Below are 14,900 nucleotides of genomic sequence, written 5' to 3' on the forward strand. Positions count from 1 at the left end.
AATTAAAATTTAGCAGCACATTTTATCTTCCTGTCTGATGCATTGTGCATAAATCGTGGGTGTAATTATTTTTTAAATAGTATTTTGGAAATTGGAGCAAGCCTAAAACAATGCTTGGCTTTTATTTGAACCAGTGTTTTTCTTAACAGAAATGTCTCCTTTTACCTAGAGAATAGCAAGGCCCCTTTTCATGATATTTTTCTACTTTAAGTTTAACTAAAGAATATTGCTTTGGTGAAGGTGGCTGTGACATTCAGGCAGAGGATGGGGTTGTAAAGCATGTGCGATCTGGAGACAAGCTCTGCTAGTTTGGGGGTGTATCAGCAGCCACTGGGTCGAAACTCCTGATTCTTGTTCTCTAAAAGGTTGGATGTTCACCTTGTAACCGACTCCCCATCAAATCTCTTAAAATAGATGCCTCAAAGAAACAGTCAGTGGAAAATTTTTGCTGTTTTCCATGAATGAGTAACCAGCCCATTTGTTCTCTCTGCTGAAGTAGAATATTGCTGTTAAATTTAATTTTGGAGGTAGTGGGGGAAGAAGAGAGGCTGTATCTTTGTTTATCATGTCAATTAGCAAATGAGAGTTATTATTTCTGTGAAAAAAACCACCACCTGGCCTTGACAGCTCTTCGTGAATTTAAATACATCCTCAAGACAACCAAGTACCAGATTGTCTTTCTGAATTCAGATCCTCTCAGAGTTGGTAAATAGAACCCTGGGGCAATGTGTTAGTTGTCATCAACTTATCCCAAAGGAAAAAATCAGAAGCACTTAAAGTACAGCCTTCACTGAAAGGCTCTGTCCTGGCTGTCCCAGAGGCGGGTCCGGGCATCACTACTGCAGAAGTCAGGTTGCTGGTTAGGCAAGAAGAGATTGGGGTGCAGCAGGGTCCATAGCACTGACAGCGGCTGGGCTGTCTGGTGCCAGCACCCCCTCTCTCATCTAGCCCGCATCACCTCTGCGGCATGTGCTCTCATCCCTTCCCATTGGGGGCTGCTTTGTGCAGAAAGGATCTTCGGAAATGGCAGCACCAGAGTTAGAGGGTCTGGGGTGCTAAATTGCTCTGGGGACTTGGGTTGGTATTCACCAGATGTTCAGAAGGAACAGAGAAAGCCATGTGCCCTGACAGAGCAGGATAAGCCATCAGATACAAGTGTAGGTGGAGTGAGGCAGTGGGAATAGTGGCCTGTGTGAAGGATCTACAGGCCCGGGAGGATGGAACCTGGCAATGGAGTGCCTGTGGGGCCCAGAGCATGCGGAAGAACAAGCAGGGTGCTGGCATCAGGGGTGGCTGGCAGGTGGTAACGGTGCCCTGGCTGCAATCCTGGGTTCCAGGGATTGTGTGAAGGGCTTAGCAGAATACTGTCATTGAGACAAGGCTGTTGGGCTAGAAACAGTATCAGGAACCTGGTTCTCAGACGAGGCCATAGATTGGGCTCAGTCTCATGCACGTGCACCAGTTCAGAAAGCACAAGAGCAGGAAAGGGAGCAAGAGGCTCCAGAAAAGAATACCCCAGCCATGGCTTCCTGAGCCCCCAGAGCAACCCCGTCAGCTTCTTCAGAGCAGTCAGTGTTGCCTTCTCTCCTTGCTATCTGTAGCCAAGCCCAGTAGCAGTTTCTAAAAAACTTCCCCTCTAGGCCGTGGCTGCCCTGGGTTCATCTAGGAACTGCTCTGCCTGATCAACCATGTTGGCTTGAAATTGCATCTGTAATGAAAACAAAAGGGAGAAAAAGAACATTAAAAAACAACCAAGTGGATTAAGATTCCAAAGAGGAGCTATCTACTGCTCAGATGTGCTGCTCAGCACTCTTCCATGACTACCTGGCCCCTGAAGGGTAGTGGTTTCTGCACAGCAGTGACCGAAGCACAAGTCATGGGTTCTCCTAGTCTCTCTATCTGAAGAGGTTATCTGTTGGGATCTGTGACTCACTACCAAAACAAACAAACAAACAAAAAAACAGTTCCAGTTCTTGGTTTGTGTGTTTCAGAATCTTTGTAATGGTCTATGCTTCCTAGATCCAGCTGTGAAGATGACAGCAGGAGGAGGTACCCTAGTCCCACTAAGTGCTTGCAGGTCAGCAGAACTCAGACTGGAGATCTTGCCCAGGTCGGGCGCAAGAGTGAAGCTGAGGCAGTTGTGTCATCTGTAGTAGAAACTGGAGAAGCCCTTGTGGGAAGGATTCAGAGGACACTCGGTGGATTGAAGCACACCAACTCACTGAGGGAAGAAGAGTAAAGGAAGTGGGGATTGTTTAGCATGGAAAAGCAATTACTTGAGGTCAGATCTTTGGAAGACTATCTTAGGAGGAAAGACAAAATTGAGGTATGTGGGAGTACATGAGCAGTTGGGTGTGTATGCATGCACACTTGTGTGCATGTGCTTTGGTACAATAGATATAACCAACAAATGGGTAGAAAATGAGGGTGTTAGGTCTGAGGTCAAGATAAGGAAGTGTTCATTATTGATACTTAGAGATGATCAAAGGTGGAGTGTTGAGGTAGAGGCAAAATTGTTTGCAGTGAGGGGGAGGGAGAGAGAGAGAGAGAGAGAGAGAGAGAGAGAGAGAGAGAGAGAAAGAAAGAAAGAAAGAAAGAAAGAAAGAAAGAAAGAAAGAAAGAAATCACTCCCTGGGGGGGATGGCAATGCCACAGTTGCAACCCCTTCTCCTCCATTCTCATCTCAGGATTTTGGGAATGCATAAACACCCACCTGGTGTGTTTTTCAAGCTGTGTGGTCTGGGACTCGAACTATGTGGTTGACTATGGAAGATCTAGCTACCTTTACCACTACAGCCCTGACTGGCCCTTGATTCCCACAGTCTTTTTAAAGTACCTGTGTACAACAGGGTGTTAGGAGTTCTGATGAGACTTTATAATGAGGGTAATTTACGTAAGGCCTTAATAACTATGTAGCTTATGCGAATTTGGTGGGGAGGGCTCTCAGTTTTCCACAGGAATGCTGTATCTAGATCAGAGTTTACAATCTCAGTAGCATTGACATGTCTAACTGATAAGTCTTTGTAGAGGTGGAGTGGAAGCTGGCTTGTGCATTGTGGGATTTAGCGGTGTTCCTGGCCTCTACCCTTTGGGTAACACCTCTTTCATTATGACAATAAAAAATGCCTCTAGACATTGCCACATGTTTCTTGGAGGACAAAATTGGCTCACTGATGTAACTAGGAGTTAGCAAGCTATGGCCTGAGGACCACATCTGCCTGGTTTTTTTTTTTTTTTTTATGGTCTGCAAGCCAAAAAATTGTCTTTGTGTTTTTAAATGGTAAGTAATAATCATCATCATCATCAGAAAAATATTTTGAAACATGGGGAAATGAATACAATTGAAATTTCTTTTTCTTTTTTTTTTTTTTTTGAGAGGTTTTTTTTCGCTATAGGGCGCGTGCGCTCGCCAGACAGACAGAGACATAGAGACAGAAAGCGAGAAATCACCCCCCAGGGGGGGGGGTCACGCCGCAATCCCTTCTCCTCCATTCTCCTCTCGGGATCTTGGGCACGTACGCACACGCGCCCGGCGTGAGTTTTAAGCCACCGGGTCCGGGACGCGAACCACGGTCGACTACGTGGGAGTCCAGCGACATAGCCATTACGCTAACTGCTGGTTCCCTTGAAATTTCAATTGTGTAAAAAGTTCTATTGAAACTCGGGCATACTCATTCATTTACGTATTGTGCGTGATTTCTTCTGTGTGACAGTGGCAGAGCTGAGCAGTTATAGGAGGGTTCTACAGTCCCCAAAGTCTAAAATATTTGCCACATGGTCCTCTGTATAAATTTTCCTGACTCCTCATCTAGATGACGGATACCTTGAGGGAAATGCTGCAAGGAGAGATAGATGGTGGAGGTGGAGTCTGTGTACCCAGTGGCATCAGTTTCTCAGGCTGGCCACCCTGAAGAGCTGGGGAGGCCTCTGGGGTGGGACTGGTGAATAGGAAGTGTGGAGGAAAAAAAGAAAGGGGGAGCCATGCCCTGGAGAGGTACTCCAAGAATAGAGACTCAGGGGACCCAATGGCTTCTCCATGTGAGGATCAAGGACGTTCTCCTGAGAATATGTAAGACCTGAGTGAGAGCGAAGAGCTCTGTTAGGCCTAAAATTCAGACATCTGTGAAAACTACAGAGAAAAAATCCTAAGCAGATTTTTCCAGAACCTCCATATGCTTGTAGCTTCTGATTTTTAGTTCTTATTTCAACTCTAAAATCTAATCTCCCTCAGTTTCTTAGAGCAGCCACAATAGATGACCAATAATTACAAACGAACTCATAAACTGAATGCTTAAGACAGAAATTGATTGTTACATGGATTGGAAGACTGGGAGAAGGCAGAACTTATTTCCAAATTAAGCCACATTTTGAGGTTCTCAGACATCCTTCAACCCAGTCCACAAACTAGCTTCAAACTCGTGGCAACCGAGGGGGTATGCTTTGTGCCCAGAGATTTCTCCCTATTTCTCTTATGGTAACCTCACACAAGAATGACAATGAAACAGGAATGAAACCAAATTCCTACTGAGACTCTGGAAGAAAACATCATTTAATTGTTCTCCATAATTTTTTTCTTTTGCAAGAGAACATAAATGAGAGGAAATCTGAAGCATAATAATATTTAAATTCTAGATATTCTCTATTTTCTACTATTAGTCACAATTAAAATATAAGATTATGCATAATCTAGCCAGCCCCATAGCACAGTGGCTGGAGACTGGAAGGATGAAGACATGGAGGAAAAAGAATTGTGGTATGACCTCTCCTCCCCAATTGGGGTGACTTGTGCACTTCTCTCTCTGGCAAGTGCATGCACTCTCTGCCAATTAAAATTATGCATAATCTGTATGGATGGTCATTCTAGGATTAAGAAAATGTATTTGTGTTTGTGGCAGAAGACATTGCTTTCCTGAAATCCATTTGCCTCCTCCATTCCCCAGATTTTCAATTGATTGTTAGGAAATGTAATGTGTATTGTTTAAGACCAGGCTATGAGATGGAGGAGCGCCATTCCCCCTGCATCAGACCTTGTAAGAACATGGAATAAGCCTTTACTGTGATACGCTGGGGTTGTATGTTATTACAAGAGAGCTTCATTTATCCTGAGTGATACATTGCCCCTTAAAGTTACTGTTTCATGGTAAGCTTTTATGAATACATCTATCATTCGTAGCAAAAATGGACATTGAGCACAACCTTTTATATGATTCCCAGATATCATTAGCTTGCCAGGTAATGACATCAAATTTAGCAGTAACCTTCCTTTCGTTTTTGACCCTTCAGAGTGTGAAGTTGCTGTGTTGGTATGTGTGTCCTCACAGTGCAGGAAGATGGGTAGAGAACAGTTTGGGGGGTGTGCTCCATGGTGTTACCTCCACTATTCCTGACTGTGTTTCTTGGCACACAGTGGGCATTTAGTAGATATTTCCTGGATACGCAGAAACTAGAAGCATACGTTAGAATAATGGTTGGCATTTAAATATCAGTAGCTTTATTTTCAAATTCCATTACCTTGATTATTGGGTTGTCGGAAAAGTTGTGATACGTTTTTGCATAGAAAAACATAGAAAAAGACATCATGACTTTTCTGACAACCTAATATTTAATCTTCGGTTAAATAAGATGGTCTTCCAACTTGGCAGGAAATACCATGCTTGTACATTTGCTTGGTTTGACAAAACTCCTTATAAAATAGGTGAAGAAGGCAGAGTACCAGCAGAGTGTCTGAAATCAGACCCAGGATTAAATTCTGGCTGTAACAACTTTTATAAGCTGTTTGGACTCTTCAGCTCTCAAATTTCTTATTGGGCAAATTATGGAAATACAATATCTAATTATGATAATGCAGCAAGAATGTGCAGAGTTATGGTTACCACACACCGTGGTGCACGCTACACCAAGCGTGGCATGAATGTGATATCGTTTATAAATCCAGATCAACGGGCACACATAGTCTTTGTTTCAGGATTCCACTCCAGGTTCACTTACTCAGTAAACTTTATTTGTAACTCCAGAATCAATTCCCATGGGGTTTTGTGATCATCCCCGGGTAGGTGAGGAATGGTCAAAAATGCAAATCACTCCACGTGCATTCCCAAGCCAGGATGGACAGGCGACTCTGCCTTCTCACTTCGGCCCTCATGCTCTGAACAAGTGTCCTCTTTGAATCCTTGTAGTGCTACGTTTTTTTTGTGGTTCTGTGCGTTTGTTGATCACTCGGCCTGTTACTGCCCCCCGCCCCCGGTAGTGTGAGAGTGCTGTCCAGTGTTCCTAAGGGCAAGAAGGCAGTGTTGTGCCGGGGAGAAATTATGTGTGATAGTTGAGCCTTGTGCAGGCATGAGCTCTACTGGCATTGGCTGTGAGCTCCATGTTGGTGAATGAATCATAGATGTTAGATAAGGATTCTTTAGACAGAAACACATAAAAAAGATTACATTAGGTAGTCGGGAAAGCTGTGATGCATTGTTGCATAGAAAAATACGTCATGACTTTCCTGACAACCCAGTGCATGGATGGATTGGTCCAAGCGTTGCGCCCATATCATAGAAACCTAACCCTGGATGTACTTCCTCTCTCAACAGTGTCTCAGTCGTATTCCTGCATAGTATTCAGTAGTGTTCCTTGTGACTTCATAGAACCCAGCTGCTAGGGATGAGAATCGGCTGAGTACCTAGCAAAGGTTACTTTATATTCATTACATTTATAAAAATAAGTTCCCAAAACTCCATTAATCTCTTAGCAATGAAATAAAAGTATATAATACTTGAAAAGTGCTGGATGTGAAAAAACTATGTAGCTGTGTAGACTGCATCTGGTTTGATGACAAGATCAATATTATAACTGATCATTATAAAGCTAATCTATCAGAAGCATCACACTTACTGCTCCATTTCATCTTTATAAAATCATGAAGTAATGGCAGCCGTGGTGGCTCAGGGCTCTCGCAAGGTTCTGTGGTGCTGAGGTCACACGAGACACGCTAAGCTCACACACACTACACTCCCAAGGGCTCCCTGTGTACTCTGGGTGTGTGCACACATGCCTAGGAGCTGAGGCTGGCTGAAGCTGGTGGTGGATTGTGTTGTAAAGACCCTGGTGGGAGTGCCCCTCTTTCTCTGATGGAAGAAATAAACTGCTTTTTAAAGCATAAAGTATAAATAATTATTGTATCTTTTACTGATAATGAAACCGAGACCCTGCAGGATAAGTAACGTGCCTGATGGTGCATAACTGGGGGCGTGCAGGTGGTGTGGTAGCGAAGGTGTTGGACTCCTGCATGGCTGACTGTAGTTCAAGCCCTAGACGCAGTGGCTTGAAAATCAGGCTGGGCATGTGTGTGCGTGCCCAAAATTCGGAGAAGAGAATGGAGAACTGTTGCAGCATGGCCATCTCCCCGGGAGCTGGTTTCTCACTTTCTCTCTGTGTCTTTCTGCAGTGAGTGCATGTGTCTATGGCAAAAACCCAAATTTGAAAAAATGATAATAATAACGAGAAGTCAAAACCAGGCCCTCTGATTGCAGAGTCAAGGTCCTTTCTTTCTTTGATCTCCATTGTTAAATCATGTTTCATAAAATGATTGACTGGTTTTTGCTCACCTACTGAGCAAAGCGGCACTTCCTCCAAATCTCTCTCTAAGATGAGAGAGCAACAAAGACAGATAGTTGTAAACTTTAAGTCTGGTTTTTCTCATTTGTAGGAACAGTGAACGATGTGGGGAAAAGAACGTATAAGCAATGATCTCATCTACTCTGCTTGTGTTTTCTCTAAGTCTGTATATCGTATATTCCTCTTCTGAAATCTTGATTCTCTTCTTTCCTTCCTTATTTCTTGTTGAAAATGAGAGAGAGCTTCAGAACTTTTCCATAAATTTCCACGCCAGACACAGAATTGCTTATTTGAGTTCTCTGTCAAATGAATAAAGATCAGGGTATTCTAGGTCTGTTTGAAAGTTACATAAATTCACATTTTGAATAATATATGCTCTCCAGGTTCAATCAGTACCTCACATTTGCATATCAAATTTTATACACCACAGCGGTTCTGTCATCTGAATCAGGTTATTTGGTTTCCCTGGCATAATCTGTCTGGATACTTATTTTAATAGATGCAAACAATAGTTTGTCAAACAGGCAGAACTTCATTGCAGCATTTTCTTTTAAATTAGGAAAGCCGGCATGTTTGAGGCAGGCTCTAGATCAATGCTTTTGTTCTAACAGTATCTTTGGTTTTTCTGTGCTTATAAATACAAGTAATAGATTCACAGAATTGCTGAGCTGGAAGGGGCTCAGTGATCATGATGTCTACCATCTCATTTTCCCTGTAGGAAGCAAGCCCAGAGGAGTGAAATCATTTGCCCGAGGTGATACAAGGGGTTAGTGGCAAAGACGCTTTTCCCTTCTTGCATAATTTTTCCATGGTGACACTCTGTTAGGGAAACCCTGCCAGTCAGTCCATTGGCTTCCTTATGGTGAATAGAGTTTCCATAAATTAGCAGTGTGAAATGAGCTGGGTTCTGTTGGCCGTTGTTTTTGTACACTAGGTCATAGGAGGTTTGGAACGCTGATTAGATTGAGGCTGCATTTTGTTTTATATGTGATAACTAATGAAGCAGGAGCTCAATAATCAGATAGAAATAAAAACCTAAAAAATGCTACTGTCTAGGCGATTTGCACAAATCCTTTTAAATACCATAAACTCACTTTTCTCTTTTGGGTCATCAAATGGTATATAAGGCAGTTGATGATTTCAGCAGATTTTATGGTGTAGTTATACCTTTATTCCAGAAAGTGTTCTTTAACACACTTTTATGAAGGAGTACAGTAAAACAATAAAATAATCAATTTTCTGTGCTTTCGTTGAAACTGTCAACAGGAGACATGCCCAGGACATGGAATTGAGACACAGAATGCATCACTATTCAAAAAGAACTATACGCTAAAGATTTTTCTGGCAGCGACTCTTAAATCATCTATTACAGATAAGAACCCTCAACGTGCTTAGTCTATGAAATTGAGAAGGAGCTTGTAAAATAAGCATTCCACCTGAAATAATTGGTAGTACATGTCCCAAACTCTATTTCCATCTTTTGAAATACCTCTATATTTTAAAACCAGCCTCAGAATTCTTGCTTAACACTCAGTTCGGCTCCTTTAATAAATAATCAGATGCAGTAGGTGTGAAAGATGGCACTCAAGTTCAATAAATATCATTTCTTTATATTTAAACATTCTATTTAAATACTTTGTCCTCTGACCCTGAAGATTGGTAGAAACATCAGCGCCAGTCAATTGCTGGGTTATCTTCTTCTTCCTTAAGTCACACGGGGGCCTGGGTCTGCATGGGCCCCCTCAGGAAGGCTCTCAGCTTGTGGGCTCTGGCTGTGTTATAGTCTCCCAGGACAGTGTTGTGTCCTGAGCCTCCACAGGCTATGGTCAAGCCCTGGGCTTCCTCGACAGCAGGCCTTACCCACCTGCCTTTCTATGCAGGCTAATGTGCTCTTTGCAGATTGCTGATATTGACCGATGTTATCACCCCTTCTGCACCGAGCTAGGCATGGAAGAGAAGACCAGGGCTTCTGTGCATAGTTCTGGGACGGTCTCACCATCTTGAGCACACTTTAAGCTGCCCAGATCCTTTCCTGACTTGCAGCTCTCTTTTCCAAGTCTCTACGAAGCCTATTACTTTCCTGGCATTAGTCCTACCCCTCTGTGACATTCAGATCCCTTTGCTTCTCAGATAAGGCAGCATAAATGCATTTATACTCTTTCTTGGTAATAGGAAAGGCCAGACTCTAGGGCATAGCTAATGTTTTGGAATGCAATGGAGAACCCCTCCTGTTTTTAATAAGCAAGTCTGTAAGAAAATAAGACAGTGAATTTCTCAATAGGTCACTCTGCCATGTAAATTGTCAGATGACACAGACATTTAGCAAGTTTACTTAACAGAAAACAGAAAGGTGAAATTTCATGCTTTTTTAACTCAAATATCAGCCTTCAGAGAAGCTACTTCTCTTGTGTAGGATTTCCTGCTAAGTTATTTTCTTCAATTGTCTGTTGCACCCACAGTAGTCTATGGCTTTGTCAGCTCTCCCAAGGTTTTCAAGTGTAGTTTGGCCACCTCATGGTACCAGGAATTATAAAGAAGAGATTAAAGAGGCCAAGCTAAGACTTTGCAATCCCTTGGAGAGGCAACAGCTCTTATCGTTAGTGTAATGGCTGAAGACAGGATCAGGAGATTCCCAGTGCGAGTAAGGTCCTTAAAAGGGAAAGATGCAGAGGTCTCTGGACAGCAGGAGCCCTTGGAAATGTGAAGGAGTGGTGGCTGCTCTACTGCCACTGTCTGTGATCACTTAGCCAAAAAGCAGGAGATGGGCCGAAGGCCTCTCTAGGGCATCCTGATGCAATTGCATCCAGATGAGTACAAACTGTTCTTCACTAGCATCTTTGTTTTGCTTTTCAGTAACAGAGCAGATGAAATCTTAAGACCTTCCCTTTTAACTTTAGGTTAGCAAAGCTGACATACCAAGAGCACAGATGAGCATAGGAGGCAAGAACTAACTCTGGTGTGAAGCTAAACATTTTGATGGTCTTTTTCTTTCTTTCTTTCTTTCTTTTTGGGAGAGGTTTTTGCTATAGGGCGCGTGCGCTTGTCAGAAAGACAGAGAGGGACAGAGAGACAGAAAGTGAGAAATCACCCCCCAGGGGGGATGGCCACGCCACAATCCCTTCTCCTCCATTCTCCTCTCGAAATCTTGGGCACGCACGCGCACGTGCCCGGCGTGAGTTTAAGCCACCTGGTCCAGGACTCAAACTGTGGTTGACTACATGGAAGTCCAGTGCCGGTATGCCAATCACTGGTCCCTTGATGGTCTTTCTTAACACAAAGGGTAGGTTATTACTTTACTCAAAGTAAGCCAGAGAGAAAGATGTCCAAACAGCTGAATTCTATGCTAAGGGGACAGAGGACCTTATGGTCACCTTACTCAATTTTAAGTAAAGCATGGAGAGAGTGAGTCTGAACATTGTTGTAACTGAAACATTTGGAGGGTTCTAAGTGATGTACATGACCAATGGAATGCATTCAGGGAATAAGGATGCTCATAAAACGAAGTCTGAGTCTAGGGAGCATCTTGAGTTATTTCAAGGATGTCACAAGGTACGCTTTTGTTTCCTTATAGCATTGAATCAGGTAGACAGGCATATCCTGTTGTTAGGTCTACTTGGAATCTATCAGCTTCCTTAAAGTTTTGGTTGGACGATATGGCATGTTTGCAAGAGTGACTCTATTTTGGTCTAGTCATTGGGACCTAGAGTAGGAATTTAGTCCAAAACCATGGCATTTCATTATTTTCATTTAACATTTCTCAATATAATTAAAACAACCCCATCCAAAGTTGTGATTTAAATCTATTCATTCATTGGAAAAGTCATGATGCTTTTTTGCATAGAAAAATAGAAGGATACATCATGACTTTTCCGACAACCCAGTAGTTTGACTGTACTTCAAAACTATACTGTATTTTCAACACCTGTTGCTTCCTATGATTTTTTTTAATTTCAGAAAGCACATATACTTTTGCAGCAGCATTGATATATTTTGATAAATAAATCTGTGTTCTTAGTTCAAGGTATGTCCATTCCAGATTTCAAGCTCCCTGGGGATCTAGTGGGTGCGGTACGCCTGGTGCAGCACACAGTGCCTGGACAGGTGATGGATGACTGGACAGCACAGTGCTTGGCAAGTTGGGGTGAAAAGAGGCCCGTGCCAGATGCTGGCTCTCCAGTCTGTGGGCTCCCAGCCCTGGCTGCACACAGGAGCTCCTGCAGGCTTTAGAACCTACCATTGTGGGGCCATCCCCAGCCCATGCTGAGTTAATTGAGTTTAAACCTCTCTGGGTGTTTTTAACCTTCAGCCACTGAGTCCTGTACTTTCAAAATTAATTTGCTTATGAGACACGGGAAACTCTTGTGAAATATAGAGTCTTGTCCAATGTCAAGGTGGGGCCTGGAGTGGCATCCTCAGTGAACTGCCTCAGATGCAGCTGTCTCAGGCAGTAGGGCAACTGTAGTAGCAGGTTTTAACAGCTCCCTCATCACCAGCTGTTAATAGCATGCTTGTCTTAAATTATTAAAAATAAATCACTTATATTCTCTCTCATGAACTTATATTCTCTGGCTGTGTCTATGTGGCAATGAAGTGTATGGTTTGTGGCCAGGTCATAGTTAAGTTAATGCTTGTGGGTGATGCATCTGAATAGTTCAGGCTTTGGGTACGTTTTGTTCCCCCAGGGACTGTATTAACCTAATGATTCCCAGTGTTCATCTGCAATGTCTTAATCTTGCTTAAAGACTGCTTTCTCATTTGCAGTTATCCTCTGGTCACCAGCCTCATTGCTCAATTTGGTGTAAGGACATGGTCTTCAAACTCTTAGGGATTAAGGAACTTTCTGGCTTTTCTCTTTACAATTTCTGGGGGAAGCCCAACATCATGGGGCAGGTAGCTCCATCTGCCTCCCAATCTGACCTCGGGAACTTCCAGAGTTGCCTTGAGGTTTTATCGAGCTGTGTCAGAATAGCAACCTTCAGGTTTAGCAGTTTCCAAATGGCAGTCAAGATAAAGTACTTTATTACTAGATTAAATCCAAATAGACAATGCAAGATATATCCAGAACAAGTATTCATTGTTGTAAATTCAACATAGAGTCAATGTTCATACTCTGCAAATCGTGGGTTATGAAGGCCAGCATTGAATTTTAGAGATCTAGGCTTAAGGTAACTCAGCACTGAGGTTAAACCAGGAGACTGCTTTCTGGGGAGGGAAGGTGGCCATAGACGGAAAAGAGCAGGTGTGAATGCACCTGTCTGCTCAGAGAGCCCAGCACTAACTTCCTGAGTTGGTTCAGAGCTTTGCTTTCCTTCCAGCCTCTCAGACAGGCACTTTATGTCTGCTGCACTTGTGGCACTGAGCACTTTTCTCATCTTTGGATCCTCTATAAATATTCATGGGTAAAATAAAAAGTGAGCCAGGGTGCTGGCTTCCTGGCCAAATACTGATGCTGCTGGGTAAGTAAATCATTTCCTATCCTTGAGCATGGGATGTGGCTTAAGCAAAGAAAGAATGCTGGTAGAATTAAAAAGAATGAAAGCTAGTATCAATTCCCAGGTATGAGTTCACCTGTCTCCTGCTCCTCTGGTGAACCTGGCTGTGGTCCAGGTGTTGTCTCAGCTCTGCGTTCTAAGCATGGCACCTGCAGAAGGTGGGCGTTGAGTCAAAGCTCCTGTCAGGGAAATTGCTCTACCCATCTGGGACTCTGCCTCTGAGCCATGCTAAACAGGGGGTCCGAGGTTTATAGGCAAGGCTATCAACATTTCTAGTGGTACGTAATGGATAGATTGTTGATTTTTTGCCCAAGAAATAGGCAAAGAATATAGAATGATGATGCCATAACTCTTAGTATCTCTGAAATTTAACAGAGGCTTAGGGTCCCTGCATTTTTTTTCCCACTGTGTGCTTAGGTGGAAAGAAACACCTAACAGATAAGTCTATTAAAGATAAGTCTATTAAATAGTTACATCCAAATAAGTTTTATGTCTTAAGTCATCAGCCATTAAAAAACTAATGCATATAAGTCAAAAGAGAACCTAATGCTTTTATTTTATCCTTAACTAATAAGGAACATGTTGGCCTGTTGGGTACTGCATAACTTCTCAAACCTTCGACACAGATTGAGTAATGCCACTATATTTCCTGTTCCTTGTGGATTGGTTGGCTTGACTGGAGATTTCAGCAGAGTCCAAAGACCTCACAGAATATGAAATAATTGAGAGGTGTATAGTATCTACTGTTGAAACTGTGAGCTACCTAGTGGATTCAGTCATGCCCAACAGATGTTACTATGTTTTCCTCAGAATTTTAAAGTATCCTACAGATTTCCTATGAGTTTACTATAATATACCATCCCAGGCCACCACAGTTGGGATCTGTGACTGTTAACTCAAGATTTTGACAGTGAATTCAGATGAAGTGAAATTCTTTCACTGGGTAGCGTTGGAAGACAAGGCATCATACCCACAGAGCACCAGCCATAGTCAGGGAGAGAGCTGCGACTGACTCTAGTGTTATCATTACTTCATCCCGTAGACTCTCCTAAAGGAAAGTTATGATTCCTTCTCTTACACAAATTACTTTATGGAGAATAAATTGCTCCTCTCATTCAACACAAGTTTATTTAACCCATACTATGCACGAGCCTGGTTCTGGGCACCTGGAATATATCAATGAACAGAACAGATTAAAATCCTTGCTCTTGTGGAACCGGCTTTTCTCTCTCCAGTTTTTAATGCCTTGAAAACTCTGTAGTATCATTGTTCTTTGGTTCTTTGGTCAAACTACACAAGAAAGTTATAAAAGGACTTTTATTCCCTCTAAAGTTCTATTTAATGGCTTATTTTCAAAGATTAGGATTCTGCAGAAAACAGGCATACTTAAGATATTTAGAACTTAATCAGTGACTGCAACTAGAGGGAATTATTCTATATTAGTGAAAATCAATGATCTATGAATGCTATCTTAATGAAGACGGATGATCTATGAATGCTGTGTGGGTGAGGAAGCAATTCCTCTTAATAGGATGATTATACTTAGAATGTTGATGTACAACTGAAATGATAGTTCTGTTAAGTCATCCACGTCTTTGTTTATTCTCAGGAAATGTGAAATGGTACATATTTTAAAACATTGGAAATATTATAGTGCTCTTTAATTTTCTTCACGTTCTAAAAAAATAATATGTGGATTTTTCTGTTTTGTGGTTGGATAGCAGAATTCACTTCTGGACATATCATATGAGAAGAAACAGAGGTACTTCACTTAAGTAATTAGAACCATTCTTGGCTCTGCAG

General features: G+C 42.4%; 1 protein-coding gene across 1 annotated transcript in view; it reads left to right on the forward strand.

Moving 5' to 3' along the window:
* The window catches only part of ZMAT4 (zinc finger matrin-type 4), a 390,826-nt gene that overhangs the window by 234,730 nt on the left and 141,196 nt on the right, over positions 1–14,900 (forward strand). The gene's annotated exons all lie outside the window — the stretch shown is intronic.

The sequence above is a fragment of the Tupaia chinensis genome, unplaced genomic scaffold, assembly GCF_000334495.1.
Source record: "Tupaia chinensis unplaced genomic scaffold, TupChi_1.0 Scaffold000061_1, whole genome shotgun sequence".
In the NCBI taxonomy this organism is placed as follows: Eukaryota; Metazoa; Chordata; class Mammalia; order Scandentia; family Tupaiidae; genus Tupaia; species Tupaia belangeri.